General features: G+C 50.1%; 1 protein-coding gene across 3 annotated transcripts in view; it reads right to left on the reverse strand.

Annotated features, from left to right (window-relative positions):
- Positions 1-13,904, reverse strand: part of LOC112544163 (uncharacterized) — a 41,682-nt gene that overhangs the window by 16,947 nt on the left and 10,831 nt on the right. Inside the window, exons 2-3 of one of the 3 annotated variants that reach the window (XM_089772091.1) lie at positions 12,767-12,973; positions 93-8,324 (exon numbers count right to left, since the gene is read on the reverse strand). The gene's annotated coding sequence lies outside the window, so the exon portion shown is untranslated. The other 2 variants (XM_075904933.2, XM_089772092.1) reach the window with 2 other exon arrangements.

A 13,904-nucleotide genomic window follows, 5' to 3' on the forward strand; every position in this document is an offset into this window, starting at 1 on the left:
CTTACACACACACACACACACACACACACACTCTCTCTCTCTCTCTCTCTCTCCTCCTCCTCCTCCCCTCCCCCCAGCCCTCAGCTGGCATCCCCTCTCCATTGCATCCCCTCTCCATCACAGTGGAGATACACTTGAGGTGTAGCTATAGGAGCAGCAGCAAACCAGGCTGTCTTGCTCTCTGGCAGCAGAAGGGGGAAAAGGTGCAGCCAGAGAGGAAGCAGAAAATGGCTAGCAGCATGACCTAATGGCTAGGACACAGGATGGGGAACAAGGACACTCTCTGGGCCTGTTCGACCTTCCTCCCTGCATCTGCCTAGTAGACTGTAAGTTTGCTGTTTATGCAACACCCAGCTGGGGCCTCTTGGTGGAATAAATAACTCCTAGAACTGGGGGATTTATGTGTCCTCTGGGGTGGCAGGAGACTCAGGGATGATGCCCCTGGGGTAGGGACTGTCTTTCTGTCCTGTGTTGGTACAGCGCCTGGCGCCGGGTTCAGGGCTCAGACTCCTAGGCATTAGGATAGTATAAATAACAGGATTACATTCAGCTCACCTTGTTCAGGTGAGGAGTCACAAGGACGGTCACCAAGGGGTTAATTACAAGGCACAGTGGCAGAGAAGGGACTGGCTGGCTCCCTCTGAAGGCTCCCTGTCATTACAGAGGCAGACACTGAGCTGATAAAGTATTGGGTTGCAGCTCTATGCAGGGAGCCAGTAAGCAGCTCACTGGCTTCCCTGCTCTGCACAGACACCAGGCGGCTTTGAGTGAAGCCAACTGCTGCCATCGTCTCCTTGGCAGGCCTAGCTCTGGCTGCTTGGGTTCACTCCCAGAGGCAGACTGTGTCTGACGCCTTCAGCGGATCCCCCACCCCAAGCCAGCTATCTCGGACCCCAGGACCTGCCTTTCCTGCCCTGCCGCTTTACGCTTGCTCCCCCAGAGTTTCCCTTGCCTGCAGGCCCTCTGCCCTTCTCTATTAACCCCTCCAAGGACCGGGCAGCTGGCAAGCAGGGAACACAGGGTAGCCAAGGGATTTCTGATCTACCATCACTTTACTGTTGAAAGCCCCAGCGAGTCCCGGGCTGTGGAATATAACAACCAGCCCAGTCTGCTCTCAGCCCCCTTCTGAGTCTGAGGGCTGGCCAGTGTCCTTACACCAGTGGTTTTCAAACGAGGGGTCACGGCCCAAGACTGTCGGGCCCTGGGTCTTGTTGCTGCAAAGGGATCAGGTGAGCAGTGGGGAGGCTAAGGCAGCTACCTGCCTGTCTCGGCACCACAGGCTGTGCTGGGCCCCAGAAGAAGCCAGCAACAGGCCTTGCTTGTACGTGGGGGTTGGGGGGGAAAGAGGGCGGTGCACAGGGTTCCATTCACTACCCCTGCCCCGAGCTTTATCTCTGCACTCAGGAGCGGCCCAAGATGAGCTGCTGGCAACTAGCACCCTAAGCGAAACACACGATCAGTGCGCAATCGGCACCTCCGCCTCCAAAAACAGTTTATCTTGGTGCCCTAGGCGACCGCCTAAATCGCCTGTTTTGACGGGCCGCCACTGTCCGCACTCCCATTTGCTGGGAACCTGCTGCGGACTGCTTTTGGGGGCAGCATGGTCCGTGGTGCCAGAAGAGGCAGGAAGCTGCCTTGGTCCCCCTGCTGTACCGCTGACTGGGAGCGTTTCACGGTAGCCCTCCTGCCGCTGCTCTGACCCCCCCAAAGCCAAAGCCCCCTCTTACAGCCCAAAGCTCCTCCTCAGCCCCATCCCGGAGCCTACAAATATGGGTCACCGTTACATTTCAAAATGGTTGCCAGGTGACTCTTAAGGAGCCATTCACACATTTTTTGAATCACCTTGGGTCACCAAGTCTTCCTGCATTGTCAAAATGGGTCACGCTCTGGAAAAGGTTGGGAACCGCTGCTCTAGTCACATTACGTCGGGTTGTGGCATCAACAATTTTCTTCAACTGCATCATGAGAAAAAAGTTTGAAAATCCCCTGCCTTAGCCCAGGCCGCCCATCTTGTCTTCTTGGCTTGGCCAGCCTAGAAGTGGTGGCGGTCAGCCTCCTTCTCAGAGCGCGCTCTGTGTTCGTGCGGCCACTGGCCCTCAGCAGAGGAACTGCGACTCCTTCCCCCCTTCGGGCTCCTTCCTGTGGATGGGCTGGCAGCTGAGAAATGGGTCTTGGGAGCTCTCCCACCGCCAGCCTCCTCAGGGCGCCCCACCTGCGACAGGACAGTGTCTAGAGTAACTAGCCTTGCCCAGGTTAGCCAGGCTCTCCGCTCCACCGGGTGCCTTCCTCAGCTGGGAGGTTCCAAGACAGACTGACGGTGACAACCAACATGGTGTGTGCAGAATGAAATGGAGCTCACCGTGTGACACCCTCCTCCCCTCAGTCTGGCCACCGGGGGCCCTGCTTCAGGGAGAAAGGGTCTCAGGCTTTTGGGAGGCTGCTGAAGATGGGACACAGCCTTGAATACAACTGGATTTGGGGGCCCGAGCCAACAGGGAAAGAGGCCAAGTCAGACTTGTATTCAGATCTTGTTCCAGCCCACGTTTTCTGCTCCTACAGAACTAGGGTTTGGGGTGAAGTTCTTAGGGATGGTTTGGGATTCAGGCACTGACCTGGCCTGCATTTAACCCCCTTTCCAGTGTGAAATCACATGATAGTGGGTGCGGTGCTCTCTGGAACAGCTGGCCAGTGGGGCCTTCTTTAGAAAGTGCCGGGGATGCACAACTGCAGCTGAAATCAGGGCTTCCTCAGCATGTGTTGGTCCGGTCACTTGTGCTTCCAGCCCTTTTGGAGAGAGAGGCCTGTCTCATCCATGAGCTCCACGACTCCCTTGGGAGCAGTAGCAAGTTAGCCAATGTGCACACACACCCGGGCCCTTTCCCAGCCACGAAATCAGGATGCCAACACCCTTATTGTAGGAGAGGTTCTCCACCGGCAAGGCAAGTAAACGTGTGTGCAAACAGCATGGGCATGGGGGAAGCAGGGCAAAAAGACAGCTCCAGGAAAGGGCCCTGCTGCCTTGTCCTCAATGCTGCTCAGCTGTCACTTCATTTGTCCAGAAGAACTTGCAGGGGTGACTCTCCTGCATGCAAAATGTGTGGCAGGAGTTGGGTTCTCCCGGACAGGTGCCTCTGTGTTCTCAGCTCACAGGTGAACGCAACACACTTCCTTTTGGTTCTGCTGCTGCTCTGGAATTTGTGCGATTGGACAGGGAAGAGGTGGTGTGAAGGGCCAAGACCCCATGCATTCAAGGGCAACAAAAATGCTCAGGACGCTGGAACAGCTACTACATGGGGAGAGATTCATAACCTTGGCACTGTTCAGCTTGGAAAGGAGACGGCCGGGGAGGGAGGGTAATAGAGGTCTCTAACACCAGGAATGGTGGGCAGAAAAGGAAAACGTAGGTGTTTTATCTCTTCCCATCACACGAGAGCCAGGGTTCGCCGGGTTTCAAACAGAAGGGAGCATTTCCTCACCCCACACACAGTCGGCCTGTGGAACTCACTTCCAGAGGTGTTGAGAAGGCCAAGACTGTAACAGATGCAAACAGCAGCTAGATACACTCATGGAGGATGTGTCCATCAATGGGTATTAGGCAAGATGTTCAGGACACAACCTCATGCCTGAGCATGCCTCAGACTGCCAGACACAACGATGCCTGGTCTGTCCACTCCCTCTTTAGCACTGACCCCTGCCAGAAGTCAGGCTACTGGGCTAAGCAGGCCAGTTGTCTGACACTGTGGCTGGTCCTATTAGGGTCTCAAGCAAATCCACCCAAGGGCTGAGTGGCTCAGGGAGCTGCTCATAGCCTGTAGCCCTCTCCTGGGACTGCTTTGCCCCAGCTATGCCTTGGGTGCTGCTGGTTCACATCCAGCTTGGCTTCTGGGAGGAATTCTTGCACCTCATCGCTGCATGGCCACCTGATCCTATGGACAGCAGCTCCTGCTCCCCTGCCCCGGGGGACAGTTGGTAAAGGAGACCGCGTAACCAGAGCTGTCCCATCCATAGGATGATTTGGGACCGGCACCCTGGCCTGATGAGACGGACCCCCAGACTGAGGTTAGCTCCTACCTCATCAGGGCTGCTTGGGAGATTACAGGGGTCGGGCCCCCCCACACACACACCGTGGCAGGGGAACTGTGGCAAGTAGTGACCCACCTGCTGCGTAGCTCTCCCTCGGGAATGGAGTGGGCTGGGTCACTCCACTTCTGCTCTGCTTCCCATGGCTCCTGCCACCATGGTGAGTTCAGGGGCCCGACCCCAGTTGCCACCCCACGCCAGCCCCAATAATTCCCTGGACTGCAGTGCTTGGGGAAAGGGCTGCAATGGGGGCAGGAGAGGGTGGAGGCTCGAGGGAAGGGTACAAGTGAGGATGGGAAGAGTGAGACAAATTGCGGCAGGGCCTGGGTTGGAGCATGGGGGTGGGGAGGGGCATCCCGGGACCCACACACCCCTAAAGATGGCCCTGAGTGTGACTGTCATTCCCTCTCCCCCTAAGGAGGGGAGGTTTCAAAGTGAAGCCTGCTCCGCAGCTGCCTAACTGTGCCCAATGCATGAGGAAGGGGCGTGCGGCATTCATGCTGGGACTGAGCCCTGGGAGGGCTGCAGAATAACATCAGCATGGTTAGGAAGCTCTGGGTTTGCCCCGGGTTATTTGGCAAGGAGACAGGCACTTTGCAGAGGCCACTTCCCCTAGGCATCGGCGTCTCACCTAAGCAAGCAAGCACCGTGAATAACTTTGAGCGAACTCAGCAATGAGGGGTTTTTGAGAACCTCTAAATGGGCTAATGGGCTAATTGAAAAGGCCCTCCTGAGAGCACAGTAATTGGGAAGCGGGAACCGTAGATTCAGATCTGTGAAAGGAAGAACCATAGAAGGAGCTAGTGGGACAAAAATTGACACCCTGTCAGTTACGGCCCAGCTCCTAAGCCCCTAGGAGTTAGTGGCCGGCTGAGCAGCTTCATTAACAAGGATTGTGAAATCACTGAGCAGCTCCCTGGCTCTCTCTCCACCCCCCTCCCCCCGGCACTGGCAGATGATGTTCCAGGGACAGTAGAGATTCAGCCGCCCTCACAGGGTTGTTCTATTGAACAGCGACACGTGCCCCAGGCCCATTCCCACTGGGGAAGCAGAACTCCTGGATTCTCTTCCTAGGGCTGCTTCACTGTTAGGCCAGCTGGGTGGGGAATGGTTTCCCCGTCCCTCAATCATATTGGAGGTTTCACACATTTCCCAGCCTGCAGCAAGATGAACCTCTAACCACTTAGCTATTTTCACCCCTCCATGCACACAGTGCTGCGCTATCCTTGTGCACATGTGCACGCAGACGCCTGCCCGGCAAAAGTTCTGTCAAATCCAGCCCTCTCCTGCCAAAAGTTGAGTTTCGACAAATCTGCACTTTTCACCAACTTTGCACTGGGAGTTTGCACTGCACTGCTCCACCACTGGGAGTTTGCAGTGTCTCTGCCTCTGGCTGAGCCAAGCCAGCATAAAACCCCCAAACACAAACTTAAAACATGAGAAACCTAGGCAGAATCCCCTGGAAAGCTACAATCCAATTCTTGCCTTAACTCTCCTCTGTCCAGACAGTATACACCAGCAGCTCCCAGACTGTGTCGTGGTCCCTATGCTCTGGGAGAGTCTGCTAGCCCCACTTCCGGGATCAGTTCCATTTGCCCCATTTGGAACTTGTGGAAGAATCTCTCCTAACTAGTGAGGCAGCGACTCCCTCTGAGCAAGCTCTTTTTTGATATGGCTTCCTACATTCCCTACTGTGCCTACTCCCAGCACTGCCACAAACTCCTTGTGTGACTTTGATCAACCCCCAGCGCCTCAACTGTGAGATGTGGCTAAAATGCTTCCCTATCTCATAGGGGATGGTGGTATCTTCAGAGCGCTGGGAGATCCTGGGATGTGGGTATTAGGAATAAGCACAGGGACACTTGTGCTTAGTCACCTCCTAGCTGCAGTAACCTCTCCTATCAGGCAGTAAATTCTCAGCCCCTGCAGGCGTGGCTGTATTAATTGCACCGCATTATGCAGCCATCTGTTATAGCACCCAGGTAAAGAGCAGTCCCTTGGGTGTTCTTTAGGGACAGATTTCACTGGAAATGCAAACAGGCCTGGCTCGTCGCTGCACTCCAAATCTGCTTTGAAAGAGGTCAGCAGAGAAGCAGGCACTCCCAGCGATTTAGTAAATCATGAAGGGTGAATGGAAGGTAGTGAGTGAAGCTGCCTAAGAAAAACTGACAAACAATGTCCCCGCACGACTGAAACGACAGATTGGAGGGCTCCTCTCCCCCTCTGCACCCGTGACGCTCCCCCTGACGCAGCAGCCTCTCTCCACCATCTTCCCCTGCATCCCTGGAAGGTGACTTGGAGAGCAAGGACACCAGCCACTTGAAGTAAGAATTCACCGCTTCTTGAGATCTCAGTACCACGCAGCGCTCACGTGCTTCCTTTGTAATCATGTAAGGTGCCATAGTTCAGCACCGGCACAGCTCTGCAGCCCCGTGCTTGTTGCATGAATTTGTCACTCCAGCCCCTTTTGTTCCATACTACTTTGCAGAGCTCATTGTCTATGCAGTACTAAGCTATGACTGCAAAGCTCAGCATTAAGAGCCGGCACAAGCTGTTAGCTTAAAATAAAGGGCAATGGTGCTAAGAAAACAACAGCCCAAGAAAGAACATAAGTAAGGTTGCTATGAAAGATAGCACAGTGTATGTGACTCATCTGCAGCTGGTGGTATCAGAATACAGGCATGGCAGGTGCCCCTGCAGCCAGAAAGCTGGGCTTTTTCCCCAATAGAGGAGCAGTAGAAAGTCATAACAGATACCAGCTACATAGGCCACAAGAACTACTATAGCTACATTAGCAATTACAAGTCAGCATTTCCCCCAAGTTTTGAGTGGCTGTGCCCCACCACCTTTGCTCCCTACTGCAATGTGCATGAAGTCGTAAGATAAACTAGGTCTCACAGAGGAAGGACAGTCACACAGTTAAGGTAGTGGATTGGGGCTCAGGAGATCTAGATTTTACACTTGGCTCTGCCACTGACTCCATGTGTAACATTGGGTGAGTCACTTAGTCTTTATGTAGTGCAGTCCCGGTCTATAAAATGGAGACATGATCCTTCTTTCTCCCACCTTTGTCTTGTCTATGTGGACTGTGAGGTGTTAAGTGCAGGGACCATCTCTCACGATGTGTTTGTACAGAATGAAGCACCCTGGAACCCAGTTCAGTTGTAGCCTCTTGACTGTCCAATATTACAAATCACATTGGGGGCAAATTCTCTCTTTGATTTACACCCTGTGAAACCCAGTGGATAGAATCTGGCCCATTGGAAATGGACCCTTATGTACCAAATTCTCTTCTTGGTTGCACTGGACATGGTTTGGATGGATGTGACTGAGAAGGTAGCGTCGTCTAGGGGGTAGTGCACTACATGAAGCTAGGAGTTTTAGTCCTGGCTCTATTATTATGGTGATTTATTGTTTGTATTATTGTAGCACCTGGGAGCTACCGTCATGAACCAGGTGCTACAATGCTGTACAAACATAGAACAAAAAGCTCCTGCCCGAAAAGCTCAGAGATAGGAAATCCCAGAGAGGTACATACAGCCTGGGGAGCACATGGAAACAATGAGAAAATATTGGCCAACATGTCAGGCTGTGCCTTTAGCCCACCAGCTGCCTAAGTGCTGTTGAGTGAACATAGACCAAGTCGCATCACTGCTCTGTGTCTCAGTTTCCCCATCTGTAAAATGGGGATGATGATACTGGATTCCTTTATAATGTACTTTGGGATTGACTGAGGAAGAGAGCCATATAAGAACTAAGAGTGTCTTACCAGGAACCTGGAAAACATACTGGATAACACATGGAACACAATCAGCACCTGCAAGCCCCACTAAACCAAGGGGTGTATAGCTAAGTGGGAATGCCATTGCAGGAACATCAGCTTTTCTGTGTGAATGGGGGGCATGCCAATTCCACTCATCCTGCAGTGACATTTTACAACCTTTGTAAAGTCCTTGCCACCAAAAGCCTGGGAGTTTTATTCCTTCTTTGGGAGCTGGGAATCCAGCCAGCTTTTCCAGTGCGCATGCTGCAGTCAAATGCCAGCCTGTCCCCCCTCACCACCACCTACCCGTTCCATCAAACAACATTTAAATGCCATTGATTGTTCCTGGGCTCTAATGCTCCTGCTGGTTGCAGAAGAACAATACCAAAGAAGCATGCCATGGCTGCCACCTCCTGGTTACTCCAGCACTTGCTCCCCTTTGGATGTAATAAAAAGGTTTGCTGCAGTGAAGAAAAGGCGCCTGTGAAAAGAAAAGGGAGGGATTTTCTGAAGCATTTCAGAAAGTTTGGCCCCAGACTTTCAATTACTTTCATTACAAATACGAGGCTTTTCCAGGATAGTTATGCTCAAAATGCCTTTGACAAGGTCCAGCATGAAAGGCTCTTAAGTAAAGTTAGTTGTCATGGAATAAGAAGGAAGATCCTCTCATGGTTTGGTAACTGTTTAAAAGACAGGAAACAAAGGATAGGAATAAATGGTCAGTTTTCAGAATGGAGAGAGGTGTCCCTGAAAGGATTGGTACCTGTACGGAATCTATTTAAACTATTTATAAATGATCTGGAGAAAAGGGTAAACAGTAAGGTGGCAAAAATTGCAATTGATACTAAACTGCTCAAGGTGGTTAAGACCAAAGAACAAAGCAGACTGTGAAGAGCTTCAAAAGAGTCTCACAAAACTAGGTGATTGGGCAACAAAATGGCAAATTAATTTTAATATTGATAAATACAAAGGAATGTACATTGGAAAAAATAATCCCAACTATACATACAAAATGATGTGGAGTAATTTAGCTATAACCACCTGAGAGATCTTAAGAGTCATTATGGGTAGTTCTCTGAAAACATTCATGCAATGTGCAGCAGCAGTCAAACAAAGAAACAGAATGTTAGGAAACATTTAAAATGGGATAGAGAATAAGACGGAAAGTAACTTATTGCTTCTATATAAATCCATAGTATGCCCACAGCTTGAATACTGAGTAAAGATGTGGTCACCTCATCTTAAGGGGGGGAAAAAAAAGACACCTTAGTACTGGAAAAGGTTCTGAAAAGGGCAATAAAAATGATGAGGGGTTTAGAACGAGTCCCATATGAAGAGAGATTAAAAAGACTGAAAAGACAAGACTAAGGGGGGATATGATAGAGGTCTATAAAATCATGACTGGTGTGGAAAAAGTGAATAAGGAAATGTTATTTACTTATTACCACAATATAAGAACTAGGGGTCACCAAATGAAATTAATAGGGAGCAGGTTTGAAACAAACAAAAGGAAGTTTTTCTTCGTGCAGAGCACAGTCATCCTGTTGAACTCCTTGCCAGAGCTTGCTGTGAAGTCCAGGACTTTAACAGGGTTCAAAAAAAGAACTGAATACATTCATGGAGGTTAGGTCCATCAATACTTATTGGCCAGAATGGGTAGGAATGGTGTCCCTGGCGTATTGTTTGTTAGGGGCTGGAAACAGATGACAGGAGTGGGTCACTTGATGATTATTACTGTTCACTCCCTCTGGGGCACTGATAGAAGACAAGACACTGGGCTAGATGGACCATTGATCTGACCCAGTATGGCCCCTCTTATGTTCTTATATAAAGTAGCCATGGCAGCACTTTAACATTGGCCATGTACGGGCTGGTACCAGTAGCCAGTTTTTACTGGTACACCATACTGGCCTTCTTTCCTCTCTGCTAAAGGTAAATGTGTACATTTAGATACAATGGATATGGGCAAGGGAATGGCCGATAAGAGGGACAGTTATACTGCAGAGGGACCATGAGGGCAGCGAGCACAGGGGACAATTATACTGCAGAGTGACCACAGGGAGGCAGCCGCACAAGAAGAGAATAGCAGCTGGGGCCAGGGCTCTCCATGTAGCCAGCCACCAGCCCAGGTAAGTGACCCCTCCCCCCTGTCCGAAACCCCTTCCCCCAGCTCTTGGCCACAGCACAGATTGGGGGCAGGAGCACCAGCCAGCAGTCCCACCACTCCAGAGCAGCACCACTGGAGACTAGGGCTGGGCAGCCCCAGCGCCCTCTGCCCCCACCCCAGAGGAGCTCTGCTGGTGGCCAGGGTGCAGTCCCAGAGCCACCCTTCACGGAGGAGCCCATCAGCAGCCATGATTGGGTCACACAGCCCTCCCCCACTGAAAAGCCAGCAACCAGAGCCAGGCACCACAGACATGGACCAGCAGCCTGCTCAGCCAGTAGCTGTGACCAGGGTTAGCAGCTCAGCCTCCACGAACTGGAGCTGGACAAACAGCAGCTGAAGTCCCATCCTCACTACCGTGGGTGCCACCAGTGAGCTCCCCCAGACCTCCCAGTTTTTCAGCAAAATTCAACATTTTCAGTGGGAGCGGGGGGAAGAAAATCCAACCAGCTCTACTAACCAACTTGTAGCAAGATGAAGGACTGAAACATAAGCCCATGTAGCACAGGCCTGGTTTGAGGCCTGAGGCCTAGCTAACAATGGACAAAACCTGGCTAACAAAGCAAAGCAAAGCTGTGAGCCAGCAGCAGGCCCCTGCTCACAGAACTTGGCACGAACAGGGCTGAGAGTGCAAAACACTAATTGGTAATAGGCCCAGGTGTAGAACAGTAATTGGTATTGGACATAACTTGAAAGCACATGGTACCACCAGCTTATTAAAAAAGTCCTTGGTACACACTCTCCATAGACACCGACCCAGGCTCAGGAAAAGGTCTAAAAATCACAGCATGATGGATGGAGGCTATCTAATCAGATCATTAAGTACAGTTCAGGGTGATATCTAACTAGTGTCAGAGGGCAGTAACCTGACACGTCAGAAGTGATGTGTAAATTGTTTGTACCTGTATATAAAGTGGTATCTTGGGAGGAATAGTCTTTGGATGACCTAGGATGCAGTGGAACCACCCACGGATTGAGTGATTCCATTGTTATGGGGGTACATATACATAGTGGTTCAGTGGAGTCTGACTAATACTACTGTACTCAGCTTAACAATAAACCCGGCCAGGCACCTTCAATCCTTATCTGATTTGTGGTCTTCGGGGGCTCTCTTGGAATCTTCTGTGTTAATGAATGTATAAATCAACATGGCATACATCATTGAGCACACCCACAAGCAGCGTTTGGTTATCATCATCCATGGAGCTAGAGACCTGTTAGGAACTCATCGGGAAGACCCCAGCTGACAACACAACTTACTTAAAGGTGCAGAAAGTTTGGGACAGAGCCCCAAACTAAACCTAGCCTCTGTCCAGTCCATTATCTTAACCACAAGCCCCGAGAAACATGGTGGAACAAACAGACTTCTTTCTGCACATTGGTGGAAGGGCCTGTGACATGAGAAGAGTGGTTGCTATAATTCTGTATGGAAGAGCTATTGCTGATACATCCTTCAGTAGCATGTGACTGGAAGAAACTCTCCATGTTTTGCTCAATGCTGTCTCCAAAGAGGACGTTTTTATCACTATAAATGCTACGCTGTGCTGTAACTTCCCTGGAAGGATATGATCCTGGGGGTAACACACAGGACTGCCTCTAGCACAAGGACAGAATGGATCTCACAAGGGGCAAGCCACTGAAGGTAACTCTTACAAGACAGAGCACTGAAGGCAAATGGGCTGGCTTAGCCATGAGGGAAACTGCCAGCTACTTTCTATTTCTTTTGACTACTTTCCTGTACAATCAGGGTCTGCTGACTCTCTGCTTCCCAGGAATGCAGATTGGGTACAAACCACAAGGTGTGTGAGATATAGCACTGGCTTGCTGTCTGTGGGTATGGACTACACGGAATAGTTTCCAAGCACCTCCAAAGGTTAGCAAGCAAGGCAAGTGAGGGATGGGTGGAGTTTGGAGGGGTCCAGCTGCAAGTGGAATAAGGGTGGGAAGCAGATTATATCTGCCACATGTCTGTCTATTGCAGGATTTTTCACCTTTCTTTGGTACTGGCCAAAGACAGGATACTTGGCTAATGGCCCCTAGGGCTGATCCAGCCTGACAATTTCTATGTCTGTGATGTTTTCTCTTTCGTACAGCTTCCTCTTGCAGTCCTCACCCCTTTCTGACCCCAGTTCCAGGAGGCCAGTCCTGCCTGCCATCACAGCTCTCTGGCCAAGGAAGGTCTGGCTCCAGCAGTGGGATGTGTAAAGCCAGTTCAGAGTAAGGAGCAAGCTCCCTATGGTCAAGCATGCAGGGTTTGCAGGGCTGGGAGAAAGCCTGGATATGGATCCATCACTCACCCCCAAAGTACAAGAGCCATGACGTGCTGGGTGGAGGGAAGAGTCCATTTCTTCCCTGCCAACAGCTAGTTTACCTGGACTGAGGAAGAGGATTTTGCTCTTGGAAATGAAGAGCAGTAGCCACCCCAGAACCAAGCAGCAGCAGAGCCTTCACTAGAGAGGCCCACTGGAAGGGAGTAAGGAAAAGTTATTTACTTATTTCCACAATATAAGAACTAGGGATCACCAAATGAAGTTAATAGGCAGCAGGTTTAAAACAAACAGAAGCTCATCAGTCTGTGGAACTCCTTGCCAGAGGATGTGGTGTAGGGTTGGACTTTACAGGGTTAAAAAAAGAGCTAGATAGATAGATTCATGGAGGTTAGGTCCATCAATGGCTATTAGCCAGGATGGGTAGGAATGGTGTCCCTAGACTCTGTTTCTCTGGAGGTGGGTGACAGGAGAGGGTCACATGAGAATTACCTGTTGTATTCCTTCCCTCTGAGGCATCTGGTATTGGCCACTGTCGGCAAACAGGATACTGGGCTGGATGGACTGTTGGTCTGACCCTGTATAGCCGTTCTTATGCATCTGTGAGGATTTCCACTCACAATTGCTGTCAGGTCAGATAGGAGGAGGTTTGAGAGGCAGCCTCCTTTTCAGCAAACCACCTTTGTTAACTGTTTCCACCTGAAGTTAGGGAGCAAAATCCATATTCAAATAGTAACCCAATATTACCAGCTTCATTACAGCAGGAACTCCCAGGGAAAGTCCAGCCACCTGCCTCAGCCACTCGGCGCTAGGTTTTCCATATATTTCTCTAACCAGCTTGTCTGAGCTGTAATTATTGCACTCAGCAAACCACTCCACTCCCCACTTATCCTTTTGTCAAGCCATTTTTCTTGCTATACAAGTTCAATTTATCACTCTCAAGCTTTAATACACCCCCTTGATTTATTAATAGTGCCCAATGCCTGCTTCTTTTACCTTCCAACTCATTAGTGCCAGCACTTTGCCCAAAGCCAATTTCTGCAGGTGAAAGGTTTTGATTCATTTATTCTTGGTTGGTATTCTCTGATCTCTTGGTACCCCTTTAAAGGGAACCCAGCATTGCACTCTAGGTGCAGCCGTATCAATGCAGTGGGATTGGAAATGCCCTGTTAGGTCAGTTCAGCATTCCTTCATGGAACATTGCCTAGCAAAAGATGTAGAAGCAAATACAACTTAAGGCTGCACTTTCTATGCAACAGTATCACTCTTCAATAGTGGTAGAAATGTAGCCGTGTTAGTCTGGTGCAGCTGAAACAAAAAACAGGACTGTGTAGCACTTTAAAGACTAACAAGATGGTTTAATAGGTGATGAGCTTTCGTGGGCCAGACCCACTTCCTCAGATCATAGTGGAAGAAAATCATCACAACCATATATATCAAAGGATACAATTAAAAAATGAACACGTGTTCATTTTTTAATTGTATCCTTTGGTATATATGGTTGTGACAATTTTCTTCCACTATTTGATCTGAGGAAGTGGGTCTGGCCCACGAAAGCTCATCACCTATTAAACCATCTTGTTAGTCTTTAAAGTGTTATCATTCTTCAGTGTTTATTCCATTACCCATA

This window comes from Pelodiscus sinensis, chromosome 21 (genome assembly GCF_052426305.1).
Source record: "Pelodiscus sinensis isolate ZL-2025 chromosome 21, ASM5242630v1, whole genome shotgun sequence".
Taxonomy (NCBI): Eukaryota; Metazoa; Chordata; order Testudines; family Trionychidae; genus Pelodiscus; species Pelodiscus sinensis.